This window comes from Dermacentor albipictus, chromosome 1 (assembly GCF_038994185.2).
Source record: "Dermacentor albipictus isolate Rhodes 1998 colony chromosome 1, USDA_Dalb.pri_finalv2, whole genome shotgun sequence".
Lineage (NCBI taxonomy): Eukaryota > Metazoa > Arthropoda > Arachnida > Ixodida > Ixodidae > Dermacentor > Dermacentor albipictus.
In genome coordinates, this window is record NC_091821.1 from 434,275,942 (window position 1) to 434,294,407 (window position 18,466).

General features: G+C 47.2%; 1 protein-coding gene and 1 pseudogene across 1 annotated transcript in view; both read left to right on the forward strand.

The window, feature by feature from the left end:
* The first annotated feature begins 2,276 nt into the window (after positions 1-2,276).
* On the forward strand, positions 2,277-4,272 carry LOC135908254 (palmitoyltransferase ZDHHC6 pseudogene; annotated as a pseudogene).
* A 7,638-nt stretch (positions 4,273-11,910) lies between these two features.
* The window catches only part of LOC135908247 (uncharacterized), a 72,845-nt gene continuing 66,289 nt past the window's right edge, over positions 11,911-18,466 (forward strand). The window contains exon 1 of the mRNA XM_065440015.2: positions 11,911-12,229. The gene's annotated coding sequence lies outside the window, so the exon portion shown is untranslated. The remainder of the gene's footprint in view (positions 12,230-18,466) is intronic.

An 18,466-nucleotide genomic window follows, 5' to 3' on the forward strand; every position in this document is an offset into this window, starting at 1 on the left:
GGAGGAAAGAAAAAAAAAACAGGCAGCCTCAACTCCCGTTGACATCTACGTAAAGTGAAGCATTCTCGGTGCGAGTGGTTCATGAGCCATGTAAACTCGTAAACTACTTTGTCGCGGCACCGCTCCTAGATGGCGCCACTGCTGTTAAACGCGTTTGGCGTTAGAGGACAGATATGTACGAAGAAGTGCCCCAATCTCGCCAAGAAAGCTTCGCTTTAATAAAATTGACCGCATATCTGCAAGCCTCACTGCAAATTATCTATAAGCGCGCAAGATGGGTGGTGCTACGTCAGTATGTCACGGCAAGGAAGAAAATTTTACTGCACATATTTTATATCGACGTCATGAAGTGGCACAGTGTTTTGACGCTGCTACATTTTGTAAGGGTGGTCCGGCAACCACTTTTCTTACAAATCGAATAAGGTTCCGGGTTAACATATGGTTTCATTATGCAAAAAAGAAGTAAGGCGTCCAGACAGGACACAAGAGTAGAGAAGTGGACAACACGAACTCTACTATTGTGTCCTGTCTGCACGCCTTACTTCTTTTTTGCATAATGAATCCTTAGCAACTAGCTCAGCTTTCTGTCGTTCTAACATATGGTTGTTGTCCAAACTTGCTTCGCATGTAAAGTGGAAACGTGCTGACGCCTTCTGTAGGAGGCGCTGTTATTAGCAGCACTTGCACTGCGACATCATTTCATGTTGAGTGCGGTGACTTCAACATCTAAATATTTTATTTAAATATCATTTAAAACAAGCTCAGAAATAAATTTAAACTATAACTTTGCAGTCTATTTGTATAGAAAAAATTTATCTTCACAGAAATCATATGCACGGACTGCTCAACTGTATTTTACAAAAATCTGGGGAAATCTAAGAAATTATTTCACCCGAGTTGGGGGAAAAGTGGCTTCAGAGGTTGGCAGCATTGGTCACCAGCCTGCGCTGGTAATGTCAGCACCATATTGCTGGCAGAACAATTACAGAGTCAGAGAGTGTCATCAAAGGCATAGGTCGACCACGGCCTCGACTCGGCTATTCCTGATGCCAATACGCGATGAGTGTCCTCTCAAGGGTTGTAATCCTACAGATACAATATTAATGACAAAACAAGTGTTTTGTTACACAAGCTACACAAGTTGCCCCCATATTCACGTTCGCGTAGTCTTTTATTACTCACATTCAGCACTTAGAGTCGCAAGGCACGAAATAATTCTGGCAGAAGTCACCCCCCGATGACTGCCATCGATAATCCATTCAAGCAATGTAGCGACACATATTATTGCTGGAGGCAGCTTTATTTATAATATGTAGTGACCATTCTGAGATTTCCATTGCTTCGGTTATATGCGACATACACTGTCCCTGACCATCCCACTTTAGTGTGACACTCGCTCGCCACGGTCGGCCATGAGCATGATAGCACGACGGCGGCTGTATGACGACGACGAAATGACGACGAAGGCATAATCACAATGGAATGATGACAGCGCGATTACGATAAATGACGAAGAAGGAATGACGTCCATAGAACGAAGAAAACTATCTGGTTACAATGGTATCCCGTTTTTGAAATGACTACAATGGTACGACGACAGCGTGACATCTATGGCAGGACGGCAATGAGAAGACGATGACGTGACGATGACGTCGTGACGAGAGTTGGGTGACGAAGCTGTAATGATAACGATGAAACGGCCATGACAGCATTAAGACCACTAGCACATGCCTAGTGGTTCAAGCTGGTAAGCAACTTGCACGGCCGCTGGATAAAACAGAAAGGTGTGGCCCAATGGGAGCTGCAATGGGAGCGAATGTGTCAGCCGTATTTGAATTCCCGGCCGCTTGGCTGGGCTGAACATCGCCAGCTCTCGGGGACGGGATGCGTCGTTTCTCACGGCCGACGGCGTTCAAAGCGCGTTCCTCACGCATTTTCTACAACGATCCCAGAGAACAGTCCCTGACTGGTGGCGCCGGGGCGGATCACAGAGTTTTCGGTGCATGTGGCAAGCCGCACCTTTCTTTTTTTTTTTTTTACTACAGCGGCCAAATAACTTGGGTCCCTAGGTCGACGCAAGGGAACAGACATAGAGAGAGGCCGTAATTCTTGTGTACTTTTCAATAATGATTATTGATTCTCCTGCTGTTATTGTTTTCATTTTAACATGTCCCTTTCAACAGCACTTACGTTATAGCAGACCTGAAAATGTATTTTTGAAGACAACTTGGAATACCACACCTATTTCTTGGGTAATCCTGCATAGTGGGTGTGAGCCTCGTGTTCCATGGCGACAACAACATTTCTTGTTCTTGGTAAAGTTTTCATGGCGAAACGCTATACAAAATTTGGCTATGCTGGGTGCCCAACAGACCTGCGTGCACACCGAAGTCAGTAAGAGGTGATGGACCCAAGGGACACGACCTGAGTTCCGGCAGCGTGTAGCCTTGTGGTCCTTCAACATCTGCGTTTCTCCACGGCCAGGCTTTGGATGCTGCATTTGCTCTGCATCTATCACAAGTCGCCGGCATGGAGCCACAGCCCGGAGTGCTGGACATTCTGGCTCAGTTCTGCTACCGCCTGCTACACTGTGGCCCACTGATGGCGCTTTGCATAATCACATTAATTTTTCGGACCACCATGTACGTGACATCAATGTGGCTCTCGCCGTATGGTTCATCGCTCGGCGCCGTCAACCACGCGGTGCTCATGGGTTGGGTTGTAGCCATGCTGTACAATTTCTTCGTGGCCATCGCTATAGGACCGGGCTTCGTGCCTCTGAAGTGGAGGCCGGACCAGCCAAGTGACGAGCAGTTCCTGCAATACTGTGAAAATTGTGACGGACTTAAGGCACCAAGGTCGCATCACTGCCGCAAGTGCGAGAGGTGCGTCTTCAAGATGGACCATCACTGTCCGTGGATCAACACTTGTTGCGGGCACCGGAACCAGGCCAACTTCGCACTTTTCTTGTTCTTTGCTCTCTGCGGTAGCGTTCATGCCTCGGTGCTGTTGACCGAGGGCCTGACTAAAGCCTACCACAGGAAATATTACATGAATCAAGGTCAAGAGGACAATCTTGTCTACCTGCGTTTCTTCCCTTTTCTGGCCACGGTGCTGAGCCTGTTCTTGGCCATTTGCACCATATTTGCAGTGGGAAGTATCTTTTTTATACAGCTCAAAAATATTGTTCGCAACGAGACGACTATCGAGAATTGGATCGTGGCCAAGGCCCGGATGCGAGAGCGTGAGGGTGAAGACCCCTTTGTCTATCCATACGACCTCGGCGTGGCTGAGAACCTGAAGCAGGTCTTTGTGTACCCACTTGGCGACGGCATTACCTGGCCCGTGGCGACCGGGTGCAACCAGTACGCGCTCACTGTAGAGCAGATTCTTCAAAAGCGCGACAAGCAGCTACGAGCACGCCTGTACAGTGTGGTGCGCCCATACAATGGCTCCTATTTCCCAATATCACATGGCTGCTCTGTCTGCATGACCACACCACTCACCGATGAGCACCGCCTTGTAGTCAGACCTGGTGACCGTGTTCTTGTTAGTCGGTGGCAAACGCACTGGCTTTACGGAAAGTCGGAAAGGGCAAAGTTTCCTACGAAACCTTCACACAGGCTAAAGGGCTGGTTTCCACGGCAATGTGCAGTTGAAGTGGTTGGCAGTCAGGGAAGCCGTAGCTGCACAGAGGCATCGTCAAGCTACGCCGACCACAGGAAGTGCAAGTGAAACGTGCTGTCACATCACTGCGCTCCTCCAACCTCCATTGTCTGCCAAGCGTAGCTGCCAAAATTCAGACCAGACAAGATTTCTTCCCTCCATTGGGCACCTGTCCCTGTTCCTCGCGGACGGACTCGGCTGCTCCCAAGTTAGTTGTAGAAGCCATTAACAAAATAACTTTTTGTCACTTAGCCTTTCTAAATGGGGAGAGCGGGATTGGAGTTCCGAATGATGATGGCATGCCTTCCCGGGACACCGCTGTCGTCAGTCATCTTCTGTTTTCAAGAGGCAGAATGCGAAGGGATTGCCCATAACATTAACAAATTATGTCAAAGATGTGTGCGGCTGCGAACGCAAAGATTATTTCTTATAAGTGATATTATTTTCTTAAACAAAAAGCTAAGCTTCTCGACATTCACTCTGTATAGGAAATGATCGTGAGAATCGGTCCTTCCTCAAATCACTAAGACTTCCCAGTAACATTACAATGAATCCTGAATGTCGTTGTACCCCCGCAAAATACAAACACTTATTCAAGCTATCTCACCAATATTTCATTGATTTCGTAGACATGGCTGCACCGTAGCCAAGGTATCGCCATTGTCGCAGAAGTAGAGACGCGCAGGCTCGAGCCGTATGCGCTCGCACTGGCGTTCGACGGAGCACCTGGCAGCTCGGTCTGTGATGGTCTTCAATAAACATATTTCATGCCAACTTGGGTCACTGCGCATGTGCCATTAGGTGTCTGCCCCTCTTCAATGAGTGTCTTTGACGCTAACTTGGGTAACTAAGTATACCACCGTGGACATACCACTTGGTATGTCCCGCTCTACAATGCGAAAAGCGATCCCTGAATTTCTCTTACACCTGTGGGAAGACCATGAGGGCCTCCTAAAACGGTGGAAGTGACAGCGGCTAAACCGGAAACTACGTCTACGAATCGAGCATATAACAGACGAAGCCAGAAATTACGCGAACGAGCTTACGCAGCAAAATTGGGTGCAGTTTTGCACCTCGCTCAAGGGTACCCTGAGTACGGCGCAGACGTGGGCCATCCTACGTTGCCTGATCGAGCCCGACAAGGCGAAATCGACAACCAGTCGGACGCTTCTAGAAATCGCTTACAAGCTCCCCGGAAACGACCAGGATCAGATTGACACCCTAAAAACCATATACCTCGGTAGTGTTACGTTTTGGCCGAGCAGGGCTCCGAGCCGAGACAGGAACACTACGCCGAACGAAGAACGACGTTACTTTATTCCGGCATAGCTGCTGCCGGTTGATACAACAAGCCACTACGGCTGCTACGGCGTGGCTGCGCTGGCCTTTTAACCAGCCTCGCCTTCACAAAGGGAGAGGGAAACGCAACCCTCCTCACGAGCAGAACCATGCGCGACAGCACCTTATCTCACAGAAAGGCTCGCCGAGCTTCGGCACTTGGTGTAGGCAGACGCATGCGCGTGAGCGCAACAGTAGCGACCCCATACGACCCTGCCTCCTAAAATACGAAGGAGAACCAAGACCAAAATTCGACGCTCCGATCACGGAGGAAGAGGTGTATGCCGCGGCACGAGCCTCACAGCGCAACACTGTTCCCTGGGTTGACAAAATCACCAATGCCATGATTAGAAACCTGAGCCCGATGCACATCCAGACTTGACCGAATACCTAAACGAGAAACTCTGGAGCAAGGCCCACGTACCGAAGGAGTGGAAACACGCAGCAATCGTGACCATTCCCAAACCCGGCAAGAATACCGCAATCGACGCCCTGCGTCCCACCTCGCTGACTTCGTGCCTCGGCAAGCTGTACGAGAGGGTCACCGAAACCCGTCTCCAACATTACATAGAGGACGGTGACCTCTTCCCGCACACCATGCTTGGCTTCAGGCTGGGACTTTCTGCGCAAGACGCAACATTACATAGAGGACGGTGACCTCTTTCCGCACACCATGCTTGGCTTCAGGCTGGGACTTTCTGCGCAAGACGTTTTCCTAATCCTAAGGGAAGAAGCTCTCAAGGGCATCCCGATTGGAGAAGAACACCTCCAGCTCGCACTCGACCTGAAAGGGGCCTTCGATAACATCTCTCACGAGGCCATTCTCAAGGGACTGAACGACATCAGCTGCGGAGAGCGCATTTTAATGACGTCAAATCGTTCCTGACGGGCCGGACGGCGACCATCGGAATAGGCCACACTCGATCGGATGCGATCGACGTGCCGAACGAAGGAACACCGAAAGGGGCGATAGTCTCCTCGATTCTCTTCAACGCCACGATGCTAGCGCTGACCAAAGAGCTGCGGAAGATCCCGGACCTAGGTTACGTCCTGTACGCAAACGACATCACGCTCTGGGCCACAAAGGGCTCCCTAGCGCGAAAAGAGGCGACCCTTCAGTAGGCCGTGACGGCCGTGGAGAGATTTGCTGCAGGGAGCGGGATGCGTTGCGTGCCCGAGAAGTCCGAGGTGATCCGGGTGCACGGAGGAAGCATTTACAAGTACCCCGGCCCCATCGACCTCTATCTAGAGGGCCAGAAGATCACGGAAGGCAATACGACTAGGATTCTGGGTTTTTTAATCCAGAGCAACCTGAAAGCCTCTCCACACCATCCAAACCCTAAGGTCTGCCACCAACCAGATCTCGTGGATTATCAAACCAATTACGAGAAGCCGCAAGGGCATGCGAGAAGAGGACACGCTTCGCCTCGTGCAGGCTCTGGTGATCAGCAGAGTAACGTATTGCGTGCCGTATCACCACCACTCGCTAAACAAACGCGACCAAGAACAAGTCGATGCCATCATCAGAGGCGCATACAAAACGGCCCTGGGTCTCCCTGTCACCACCTCAAACGAGAAGTTAGCGACCCTCGAGATTCACAACACTTTCGCGAGCTGTCGGACGCGGTTATGGCTTTGCAAAAAGCCTGACTACAGAACACGGCGGGGGGCAGAGCCATCCTCCACCGGACCGGAACGGCAACAGAGCTCCGTGCCCTCGATGGGCAACGATCACTCCCGCCTGAGGTCAGAGGCAAGATCAAGGCGAACCCCATACCGAAGCACATGAGTCATGAACTCCATGAAGGACGACGCAAGGCTCGCGTCGACAGACAGCGCCGACAATTCAAGGGTGACCCGTACGTAACGTACGTGGACGTGGCGGTGTACCCTGTAGGGAGACTCTTCGCGGTAGTCGCCATGAACGGGAGAGACAACTCCTTGACCCTCACGGCCTCCGTCAGGGCAGAGACCCCAGCTGCGGTGGAGAACATAGCCGCGGCGCTGGTAATAAAGCAAGAAGACAGGGTAGGCAGGGAAGTTCATGTCGTTACCGACTCGCAACAGGCCTGCCGTAACTTTGCCAACGGACGAACACCGCCGCTGGCCTCTCAGATTTTAGGCCCGAGGCTGCAAGAATCCCATCAAATCACTTGGACGCCGGGCCACGCGGGTCTGGAGGGGAACGAAAGGGCGAACGCCTTAGCTCGAGCGCTAATCGACCGAGTGGGGCAAAACCAATCGTCTCATCAATACCCACCCTTTACCTACGTGCCTCTGCCATCCAATTACTGCGACCGACTCGAGGTCCAGCGACTCAACAGCAGGATTTATCCTCCCCCTCACAGAAAGCTCAGCACTGAAGAGGCAGTAGCTCTCAGAATTATTCAGACCAACACATTCCCAAACCTACACAGATACAGCAAAATGTTCCCACATTCATATCGCAGCATATGCCCCTGGTGCGGCGACAAACGCCATACACTCTTTCACATCTCGTGGGGGTGCGGGGGCAAACATCAACACTTAAAGACGCCTAGCACGTCATCTGAGCGGTGGGAGGTACAGGTGACCGGACCCTGGCGGGACAAGAAGCTCTCGTACAGCAAGTACGTCGAGCAGCCATGACCAGTGGAGTCCTAAAATGAGGACACCACTCACTTGACCTCAAGAGCAACGACCTCGATGGTCCTAATAAATGTTTTTCTCTCTCTCTCTCTCTCTCTCTCTCTCTCTTTCTCTCTCTCTCTCTCTCTCTCTCTCTTTCCGATGCCCGGCAGAAACAAGCCAGCTCCACGAGCGTACTTAACGGTGGTGCCGCTAGATGGAGCAGCGTGAGCTGTAAGAAGCGCGAGAGAGGAGCCCGGCTGTATAGCGTTTCGGCGTTGCTGAATTGCTTCTACGTTAGTCACATTAACGTGGACATTCATCGTGGGATGGGTTCTGTCAGATTTTTTTTTTCAATAAAGCCTTGCCATATGGCACTGTCTTACTACATGTATGCTGCAATGGTTTTGTCGCGTATGAATTCAAGGAGTGTTTTGGAGTATATGTTTTCGTGCGATCTGAGATCATAGCTGTCAGTGACACGGTAACCGAGGCCACTTTGCAGAAGGCAGGAGCATTCCGGTTGCAAGGCTGTTAAAGTTGGTATTAAGTGGTGAGCATCTGCTTCCCTCACTAAAACGAGACAAAACACGTTGCATCCATTGAAGCGCGCGGCCACTCCCAAGTACAGCAAACAGATGGACCCCGTTCCTCGGAAAGCACAGCTTCCTTCGACCTATAGTAAGGTGACGTGGTAGAGAGACGACAAACAGTCGAATAAGAGCACGTATAAGTGCGCCCTCTCGTAATGAATTTTCTCGGGTGTGGGTCAGAGATTATATATTTGAGGCGAGAAGGGGGATGGAGGGAGTATCCCATACGTTGTGACAGTACGCTTGCATGTGAGAATCGTTGCTGTTAGACTTCGTAGCATGACTTTTAGCCTAATGCATCTTGGTCAGTCTTGTACGTAACGAATTAGGTGCAAACAATTATTTGTAATCCATTACTATTTTCGGTAATTTGTAATTTAGCGATTGTTTTGTTCGCTCGGTAGCGCTTACTGTAATTCCACTACGTCTTTCAGTAACGAACTACATGTAACCAGTTGCAATTTTGTCGAAACAAGTTCTGCCAAGGCGACGCAGCTTTTAGCACTTAAATTTGGCGGGAACTACGAGTCAAAGGGATGGAAATATGCTTGTCGTTTACCTCTTACCCACAATCAGCGTAGTGGCGCTACACCTCGATCACCTGATCCTGGCAGGCTTGCAGACTTGCACATTTCTCTTGGAAGTCTGACCTGCGGGCTTTTATCTTACAATAAATTTCTCTCTTGCTCTCCCTCTTCAGCAAGCGCTTATAGGCGGCCTTCATAGTTGCTAAGGGCTGCTGCTCAATTCTTCTTCCCTTATTGCAGTCTATGACTTCTCTTGCTGCAGAAAACTTCTCTGCAGAAAACTAAAGTAATGTTTAACAGCCTCGGAAGAGAACAGCAATTTACAATAGGCAGCCAGGCACTGGAAGTCGTAAGGGAATACATCTACTTAGGGCAGGTAGTGACGGCAGATCCGGATAATGAGAGAGAAATAATCAAAAGAATAAGAATGGGCTGGGGTGCGTTTGGCAGGCATTCTCAGATCATGAACAGTAGGTTGCCATTATCCCTCAAGAGGAAAGTGTATAATAGCTGCGTCTTACCAGTACTCACCTACGGGGCAGAAACTTGGAAACTTAGGAAAAGGGTTCTACTCAAATTGAGGACGACGCAACGAGCTATGGAAAGAAGAATGATAGGTGTAACGTTAAGGGATAAGAAAAGGGCAGATTGGGTGAGGGAACAAACGCGAGTTAATGACATCTTAGTTGAAATCAAGAAAAAGAAATGGGCATGGGCAGGACATGTAATGAGGAGGGAGGATAGCCGATGGTCATTAAGGGTTACGGACTGGATCCCAAGGGAAGGGAAGCGTAGCAGGGGGCGGCAGAAAGTTAGGTGGGCGGATGAGATTAAGAAGTTTGCAGGGACGGCATGGCCACAATTAGTACATGACCGGGGTTGTTGGAGAAGTATGGGAGAGGCCTTTGCCCTGCAGTGGGCGTAACCAGGCTGATGATGATGATGATGATGATGATGACTTCTCTGATAGAGACAGAAACTTTTGGCCGTTAAACGCATACGCTTCTATCCGTTTATTGTTATGTGACTCACATACACCTGTTTTTATGTGTGTAACACACGAACAGTATTTTAATGACTGAATAATATGCAGCGTTAACTTAAATTACATCACAAATTTGACCAGATTTTCAGGGAACGTGATCACGTTTGTGGCAATTAGACAATTACAATTAGACGTCTAAGTGGCTAACGAGTGAAGGCGCCGAGAGGAGGTTCACCAGATCTGGGCCGACAAATTGAAACGGCGCGTCCATGGCTCGATAGCGATGGCCGCTTCGGGTGTTGACGCCAGAGAATCGTGAATCTATATACGATTTCCCAGTTTTTCGCTGACCTTATCTGCAGTGCCTTCTCATAGCCCGCGCTGAGCACCGCGGTACTCAGTAAGGACAATGTTGTGAGCAAAGCGTTCGTACACTCTAAAAAAAGTTTGCACCCTTTGGGGTGTATATGTGCCACACAACGATAATCGTCATCTGCCTTGACGCGTTTCCTTTCTTTAACGCTGCGAGCCCGGTACTTTCCACTGACGAACGGCATGCGCGTTATCAGCATGACATAGCATTCCCGACAGGAAAGTAGCGGGCGCGGTGTTTTCTGGAAAGGAAACGCATCAAGGCAGATGGCGATTATCGTTGTGTGGCAGAGATACACTCCAAAGGGTGCAAACTTTTCTTAGAGTGTGCGTTACTACGCAGCGCCCCTCTCCAGAGCGCACGTCGAATGCAGAAAACACATTGAAAGAGCCATGCGAGCGCGTTTTATTTGCTGTGTTTGTGCAATGTTAATAACAGTAGAAGATAATGTTAAACTAATGGATTACTTTTTAGTAATTGCTCAGTTGCTTTCGTGGGGCAGTAATTGGTAACTGTAATCAATTACATTTTTGAAAGAAGTATTTGTAATTCTAATCGGTTTCTTTTTTTGTAACGTGCAGAAGTCTGACCTTGGCGCAAGTGCCTGTATTATGATCCATAGTGTGAAGTGCCTCTCACACTTCCGTTGTGTCGTGAAAATTTTTGAGGTCTTGAATGAGGCCGCTAAAAAAAAACGACGACAACATCCACGTTTTTGCATGTCAACTTAGGGATGACAGCCAGCACAGCGTCGCGTGAAACTTCACGCTCGCCTCCACTCCCACTTTGAGGTATTTCCTCATACTAATGGTTGCGTAATGGTGTAAACGAACTGCGTGCCAATGTACGGCGGAACTGTAGCCACATTTCAAGTTGGACATTACAGCTACATTTGGATAACCAATCGCAACTAGATGATAGTCGCAGATTCGTTGCGCACTTCAAGCGCGATTAAGTGTTGAGTAATACTGACGTCAAGTGCAACCTAAAGTCCATAAACGTATTTCAGCAAGCTGTAATGTTTGTTGTTTGCGTCTAGTGCAGTATGATTGGTATCGAAATAAAATAAAACGGTATTCCCGAAGTCTGCGATGAGCTAAATCAGTAGCGACTGCAATAAGAGATGTCTGGCGGCTGAAACATGCAGAGTATATTTTGCAGGTTGAACGGTCCGTCCTTGACTAATGGAACCGGTGAACTTCTTGCGTCTCGGGGCTTAACCATCAAAATGCTACGAATACATGCAGCCATGAAGTAATGCAGAACCCCGAGTCCGGGACTAGCAGTATTTTACGCACAAGGTTCCGGTTACAAGGTTTCCCTACCATTTCCTTCTTTGCGCTGAGTTTCGTTTGATGGACACGTTGTATCACGGCGCGCGCGGATCCTGGACCGGTGAGAACAAACAACACAGTGTGTGTGAGTGTGCGCGCACGTCCGCGTTATGTGTTACGGGTTACGGCCTGTAAATATCTGACTCAGCGTAGACGACGCTACCAAACCCAACTCTTTCTTTCTTTCTTTTTTCCTTTTACAGCCGGGCTGTACATCATCGCACTTCGTGTCGCCTACTCCGATGTCTCACCCTCGTGTGACCGGCTTCGGCCGGGGACCCGGATATCGTATCGGACAGGTTCATTGTGCAGAGACCGACGCCGACGAAAGATTAAGAACCCCTTCGCGAGTCACCGCCGACAGGAGTATCGGGGCGTTCCTTCACACCGCCTTATAAAGAAACGAGCTCCGAAGCTGCGACTTAGCGTATGTTCATACGGGCCTCTTGACATACACGCACGCACACGTACGCACACGCTCACAAAGGAGGCGAGGCGGCAACCTGAGGCGTTATCGCTCTTCCGATAGCGTCGACGAGGCAACGGCGAGCGCCGAGCGACCGTCTAAAGTTCGAGGACTACGCCCGCCGCCATTTGCAGTGTTGAGCCCCCTCCCGTGAAGCGTGCCCGGCGCCGGAGTGCTTGCCGCGCCTATTTTCTGTCCGCGTTCGCTGCACGAGGAGAACGCACGAGCGGCGAACTCGACGAAGCGCGAGGACTTGCGACCGACGTCCGTGGCGTTCCAACGGACGGCATCCAAACGAGCCGGGAAGTGAAGCCGGGCTGCAACTCTAAGGAACCCATAGGTGAGAAAGACGCCGGGCCGTATCGCTGGAACAGGCAGCGCCATTGCGCGAAGCCGCCGCCTTTTCAAACGTAACGGTCGTCGTTCTCCCTACCGCGTCGCGCGAGCCGTCTCTTCGCAGTATGCACCTGGTCCCCTTGGGAAGTTTTCCGTTACGCTCTGTTAAGACGATTTAAGTTCTTCAAGTTCAGGGACATTTCTTCCAGAAAACTAGACGAGCGTTTGCTGCAGGGTGCGCGTATACACGCCTCCATGCCGGTCGTTTTGGAATGGGTGTGGGCTTCCCGCGATAAACCGCATGGGCGCTGGTGTTAGATGGGGCATTGTCCGTTTGACAACGTCCAGTTAACTGGGTTAGCATGAACTAAAGATTTACGTTCTCGGGCTGATTTTATCTTTCCAACTGAAACGTGTACTTAACAAAAGAAGAAAAAATACGACTCGTGTTGACTTTTGCGTGGCCGTACGTGTCTTTTACTCGAAGTTTCATTGACGGCGTTTGAACACTTGTCTGTTCTCCATTTGTTCTTGTTTCTTTTTGTCTTTCGGCTAGAACCTGTTTTATTTTAATCATACCTCGTCTTCGACCAGAATTGCTACCATTAGCCGTTTGCCTTTAAAAATTCATAAATGGTGCTACATTACACTATGCGTTACTAATAAGAAACAAGAGATGTCTCTCCAGAAGGTGATTCTCCTATAAAATAGCGTTGTTACTGGGTAGCTTTGGATTTTAACTGCAGTTCGCTGACAATTGTGGCATCAGATGCAAAAAAAAAAAAGTTTAGCGCCTGCATGTTCATTTAGGAGTATTGGTAACGCTGGCGTGCGAAAGCTACGCACCACAAACGCATTAAACCCAAAGATGAAGCTCGGGAGCGGTACATTATACTATACTGATACCATTGTGACTTTATCACGACAAAGAGTATTGTCTATTACTATATAGCGAGCCCATCAGTATAAAACGAGTTCTGCATATATGGTTCTTCTCATGGACACAAGAAGTGGTGACACAGCGCTGTTTCGCGGGTTCCGGTCCATAAATCCACAAACAGTTCTTGTTGGCGACTCTTCTATCACAGATTTTTTTTTTAGATTTAATGCTAACTGTAGCTTTTTGAAAGCGTAGTTCTTCTGAAAATTGACAGAACAGGCTGCCGGTTAAGAGATGAATTCGTATTTTGCTCCAATATAGTATAATTTCATTCTTGCATAACTGGTTTAAAGAAAATAATTCGTTTCGGGCTATGGATTTATCACTACGACGAGGTTAACTGCGCGAAGCAAACACGGACGCAAGAAGAACAACACGAAACAGAGAAGACTATATAGGTAGCATTTGTCGCTTGTTTTACATTTCTTCGCTTGCTTGTTAGCTTCGAGTTTTGCACAGTTCGCTCCTTTGATAGAGGAGGTGGCACTACAGAATACTCGCCTACACAAAAGACGATCATTCAATCACCCCTCCGATCAATCAACAATCTTTGTTGCTGGGAAGCTTATACTTCAATTTCAGATTAAGGCTAGTACCAGGCCATGTGCAAAGCTTTTTGCCTGGAGAACGCCTAATATTTGTCAGGCCATTTGGAGGTCGCTCTTATCGACGGCAAACAAGGCTACATTAACAAAAGGCTATTTGTTGAACTGTGCAAGGACGCTGTTGAACTCTCAAGGTGCAACTTCGATATGAACGCCGTGCATTATCTTGATGACGTTGAAAAACGATAAATTTCGAAGAAAGAATACCGCGTCAACGGCACGGGAAATAAGCAATATAACGGTTCCCCTTATAGCCAATACGCCTAATTCGCACTCAATAGTTCGGGGCGGCAGTGAGGACGATGTGAAGCATCTCACATGCATTATCGCCATGCCCCTTGCCCGCGTATAGCTGCCTTTGGTATAGCATATGGTTGGTTTGTAGCTCAGTGGGACAAAACAAGAGGGTATGTCTTCTGGCGCAAGCTTTTTGTTTCCAGTAAAAAGCGCACTTTTTCATGCCGGGGACAAACTATTTTTTTTTATTTCACCTGATCAAGTCATCATCATCATCATCATCATCAGCCTGGTTACGCCCACTGCAGTGCAAAGGCCTCTCCCATACTTCTCCAATAACCCCGGTCATATACTAATTGTGGCCATGTCGTCCCTGCAAACTTCTTAATCTCATCCGTCCACCTAACTTTCTGCCGCCCCCTGCTACGCTTCCCTTCCTTTGGAATCCAGTCCCTAACCCTTAATGACCATCGGTTATCTTCCCTCCTTATTACATGTCCTGCCCATGCCCATTTTTTTTTCTTCATTTCAACTAAGATGTCATTAAGTCTCGTTTGTTCCCTCACCCAATCTGCTCTTTTCTTATCCCTTAACGTTACACCCATCATTTTTCTTTCCATAGCTCGCTGCGTCGTCCTCAATTTAAGTAGAACCCTTTTCGTAAGCCTCCAGGTTTCTGCCCCGCAGGTGAGTACTGGTAAGACACAGCTATTATAGACTTTTCTCTTGAGGGATAATGGCAACCTGCTGTTCATGATCTGAGAATGCCTGCCAAACGTACCCCAGCCCATTCTTATTCTTCTGATTATTTCCGTCTCATGATCCGGATCCGCCGTCACTAACTGCCCTAAGTAGATGTATTCCCTTACCACTTCCAGTGCCTCGCTACCTATTGTAAATTGCTGTTCTCTTCGGAGACTGTTAAACATTACTTTAGTTTTCTGCAGATTAATTTTTAGACCCACTCTTCTGCTTTTCATCTCCAGGTCAGTGAGCATGCATTGCAATTGGTCCCCTGAGTTACTAAGCAAGGCAATATCATCAGCGAATCGCAAGTTACTAAGGTATTCTCCATTAACTTTTATCCCCAATTCTTCCCAATCCCAATCAATTAATTATAATTAATCAACTTTATTAAATACTATATATGCAGCAAAAGTGTCAAGAAGAAAATTGTAGACCCTTCTGAAAAATTCCCGATCCAGCTTTCTGTTGCTCAATACGTGCTACAAAAAAAACATTTTTAATTAATTTAATTATGGGGTTTTATGTGCCAAAACCAGGATCTGAAACGGAGGCACGCCGTAGTTGGGTAGTCCGGGAAATTTGGGCCACCTGGGGTTATTTAACGTGCGCCGAAATATAAGTACACGGGTGTTTTCGCATTTCGCCCTCATCAAAATGCGGCCGCCGTGGCCGGAATCCGATCCCGGGACGTCGTTCTTACCAGACCAAAACATTTTTCTAAGCCTGAAAGAAGCCCGCGAATAGAGCCGCGCGACTTTTCGCGCGGCACTTTTTATATGTTTTGCGGGATTTCCTTCAGGCTTTGAAAAAAATTGTATGTAGCACGTATTGAGCAACAGAAAGCTGGATCGGTAATTTCCCAGGAAGGTCTAGAATCGTCTCAAGGAAAAAACTTTCAGGCTTGGAAAAAAAACATTGATGTAGCACGTACAGAGCAACAGAAAGATGGATCGAGAATTTTTCATGATGCCCTACAATCTTCCGAGTGACAATTTTGATCTGATTATAATATTTAAAATGTTAATTAATTAATAACTCATTATGTAATGAGGCAAAGTAATATATATATATATAGTCTGACATGCTCCAAGCGACGGAAAACAACATTACCTTGGTTCTGTCCAGCAACATGGCCCTCGTACATTTTTTTTTAAATTTTGGCTCAAGTTACGTAGGACACCCCGCATATAGGGTTCTACAACACCTGCTGCTGCGGCTCCTACTTTACTTGAGTAAATAAAGCAGTGAAACACAACTGGCCTACGGAGGATGAGGGTGCCCTGCTTACGTTGAGTGAACAGCGATATTTGCCTCGCTCTGTTTTATTCTATTAGACGAACGTTAAGTCGAACACTGAACTAATCTAGAATGTTATGTTACCTTTCGAGTGACTTCGAAACATTTGTTTTATGCCATGAGATGGCTTAGTTGTTTAGAAACCAGCCAATGGAACGGCCGCACAATTCATTGACGATTCAAATACACCGTGCCACGAACAGGTGGCACGATGCATTTAAGGCCTCTTACCTATGTAACCTATAAGCTGCACTGGCGATCTCAGAGGTCATGCTCTGGCTGGCACTAGTGCCTACTTTGACTTAAAAAAAACGTACAAAGCCGGCACCCTCTCTTGCAAATATCACTTACGTATTAGCATGAAGACAGGTAGTATCAGTTAATTCTGTAGAAAAGCTATTTCATACACAAATAATCAGCTTTCTGTTGTGTTGAAATGCAATGGGATTACAATTTTCTCGTCTTATTGTCGGTCGGCTACAAATTCCCGACTATAAGTAGTACATATTACGAGCTGGTAGCGCATTTTGACGGTGACGACGTCAATCCTGCCACAATCTATATCATTTTCTCGCTCATAAACGCTACGTTAACAGTAAAATTGATGCGATAAACACCTTGGAGCAATAATCAATCAATTTAGCTTGACGTAATCTCGCCTTTTATGCCACTTCTAGAATGATGCAGATAGCTCTTAGGACAATCGCACTGTAGACTATAACACTTGACAGTGTCCCTGAACCTGACACTATCAGTCATCCTTATTCAAAGTCATTTGAAATCTACTGAGCTGCCCTTCACTTGAAACGTTCGTTAGACCAGAGCGATCGTTGCGCATGAGATAGAAGCTTATGTGTCACTAATATTTCAAAGGGAAAAAATTTTAAAATCACCTTGTAGTTGGGGCTGTCAAGTGTCGCCATGGGTTTTGTGATACTTTCTCTTGTGAAAATTGCACCTTTGTTCTATTATACAAAACCAGTAGAAATTGTAATTTGCATGGTGGCAGGAGTCAATCCATTTTGACCATCGCATTGAACAGTAATCGCTCTGGCAATTCAGAACTTAGTGGCCGTAAAGAATAACATTCAGAATGTACCGCAGTGTTTTGAGAATTCTTATTGTCGGTAAGTTTGCGCATTTTTGTATGGTTTCCAGAAAAGCTTGTCACACGAACATTATTAACTGCGCGAATTTGTGTACTTGTGAGAAAAAGAGAGAAGGGGAGGGGAGGGTAAAGAAAACAAGGAAATTTGGCTTTGCATTTAAGACATTATCTTCGCAAGAGGTGAGTGTATATATATGTAATTTCAAGAATGAAAAAGAATTTCCTGGTAACCGTGCAGTTGAGGCCTGTCACTGAGCGTAATGCACACAGAACTGGCAAATAAAAACTGCACGCTTTACTACGTTCCCAGCTTATGTTATAGTGTGCACACATTTCTTTACAGGCTAGCCTTTATCTTAAATGTGAGGAAATTATCTTTAGGGGTGAGGATTAGGGTCGAAGAGGAATTTAAAATAGTCCAGCCAGCGACTTCAACGCAGAGGCTAAGGTAACTTACGTCTGGACAATTTCTTGAAGGAGATTTAGGTGCACGTTAAAGAACCCCAGGTGGTCGAAATTTCCGGAGTCCTCCACTACGGCGTGCCTTATAATCAGAAAGTGGTTTTGGCACGTAAAACCCCATAATTTAATTTTTTTATTATTTCTTGAAGGCATGAATCAAATATAGATCATTGTTCATGCGAGTGACATAAACTTCAACTAAGTTTCCGATGACGCAATTAACTATAATAGCACTTAAGGGGTACGTCACTAAGAAAATGTAACTGAGGAGCCGAGAAGTGAGGTAAATATTTTTCACTACATACGTGCACTCGCTCTGAAACTGCACCGAGCGTAGCAAAGTTCTCAGCGAGCGCACTGACTCATATGTCAGAAATAGTAAAATAGCTTATTTTTACTGATGTTGCTTTAACTGACGCCGAAACTTAGTGCTCCGGAGCGCGACGTAACAACTAAACGCGAATGGTGCTGTACCACATTCTGGTACAGTTCCCGAAGCATGGCGCTTTACGTCGTGGATTGTCACAGCTTCTAGTTGTTAAATAAAGATAAGTAAGTTCAAAGTATTTTAAAACAAACAGAAGTGCGCAGAAAAGGCTAAAATTTCCGCAAATATCGTCAAGTCAACAAACCAAACATTGAAGTCAGAGTTTCTTTCCGCTTGGGTTTTGAAGTTCAAGAACAAAGCTCTCACTTCAGCTTCTCCGCCCGCAAATATTGTTTCGTAGAGAAAAGTTTGAAAAATGGAGTCTACTAGTCGAGCCTTGTTTAAAAGTTACATTTTATATCCCTTGAAAATGACTGCCACTTAAGAAACGCACATTCTCGATAAACACAACACCTATT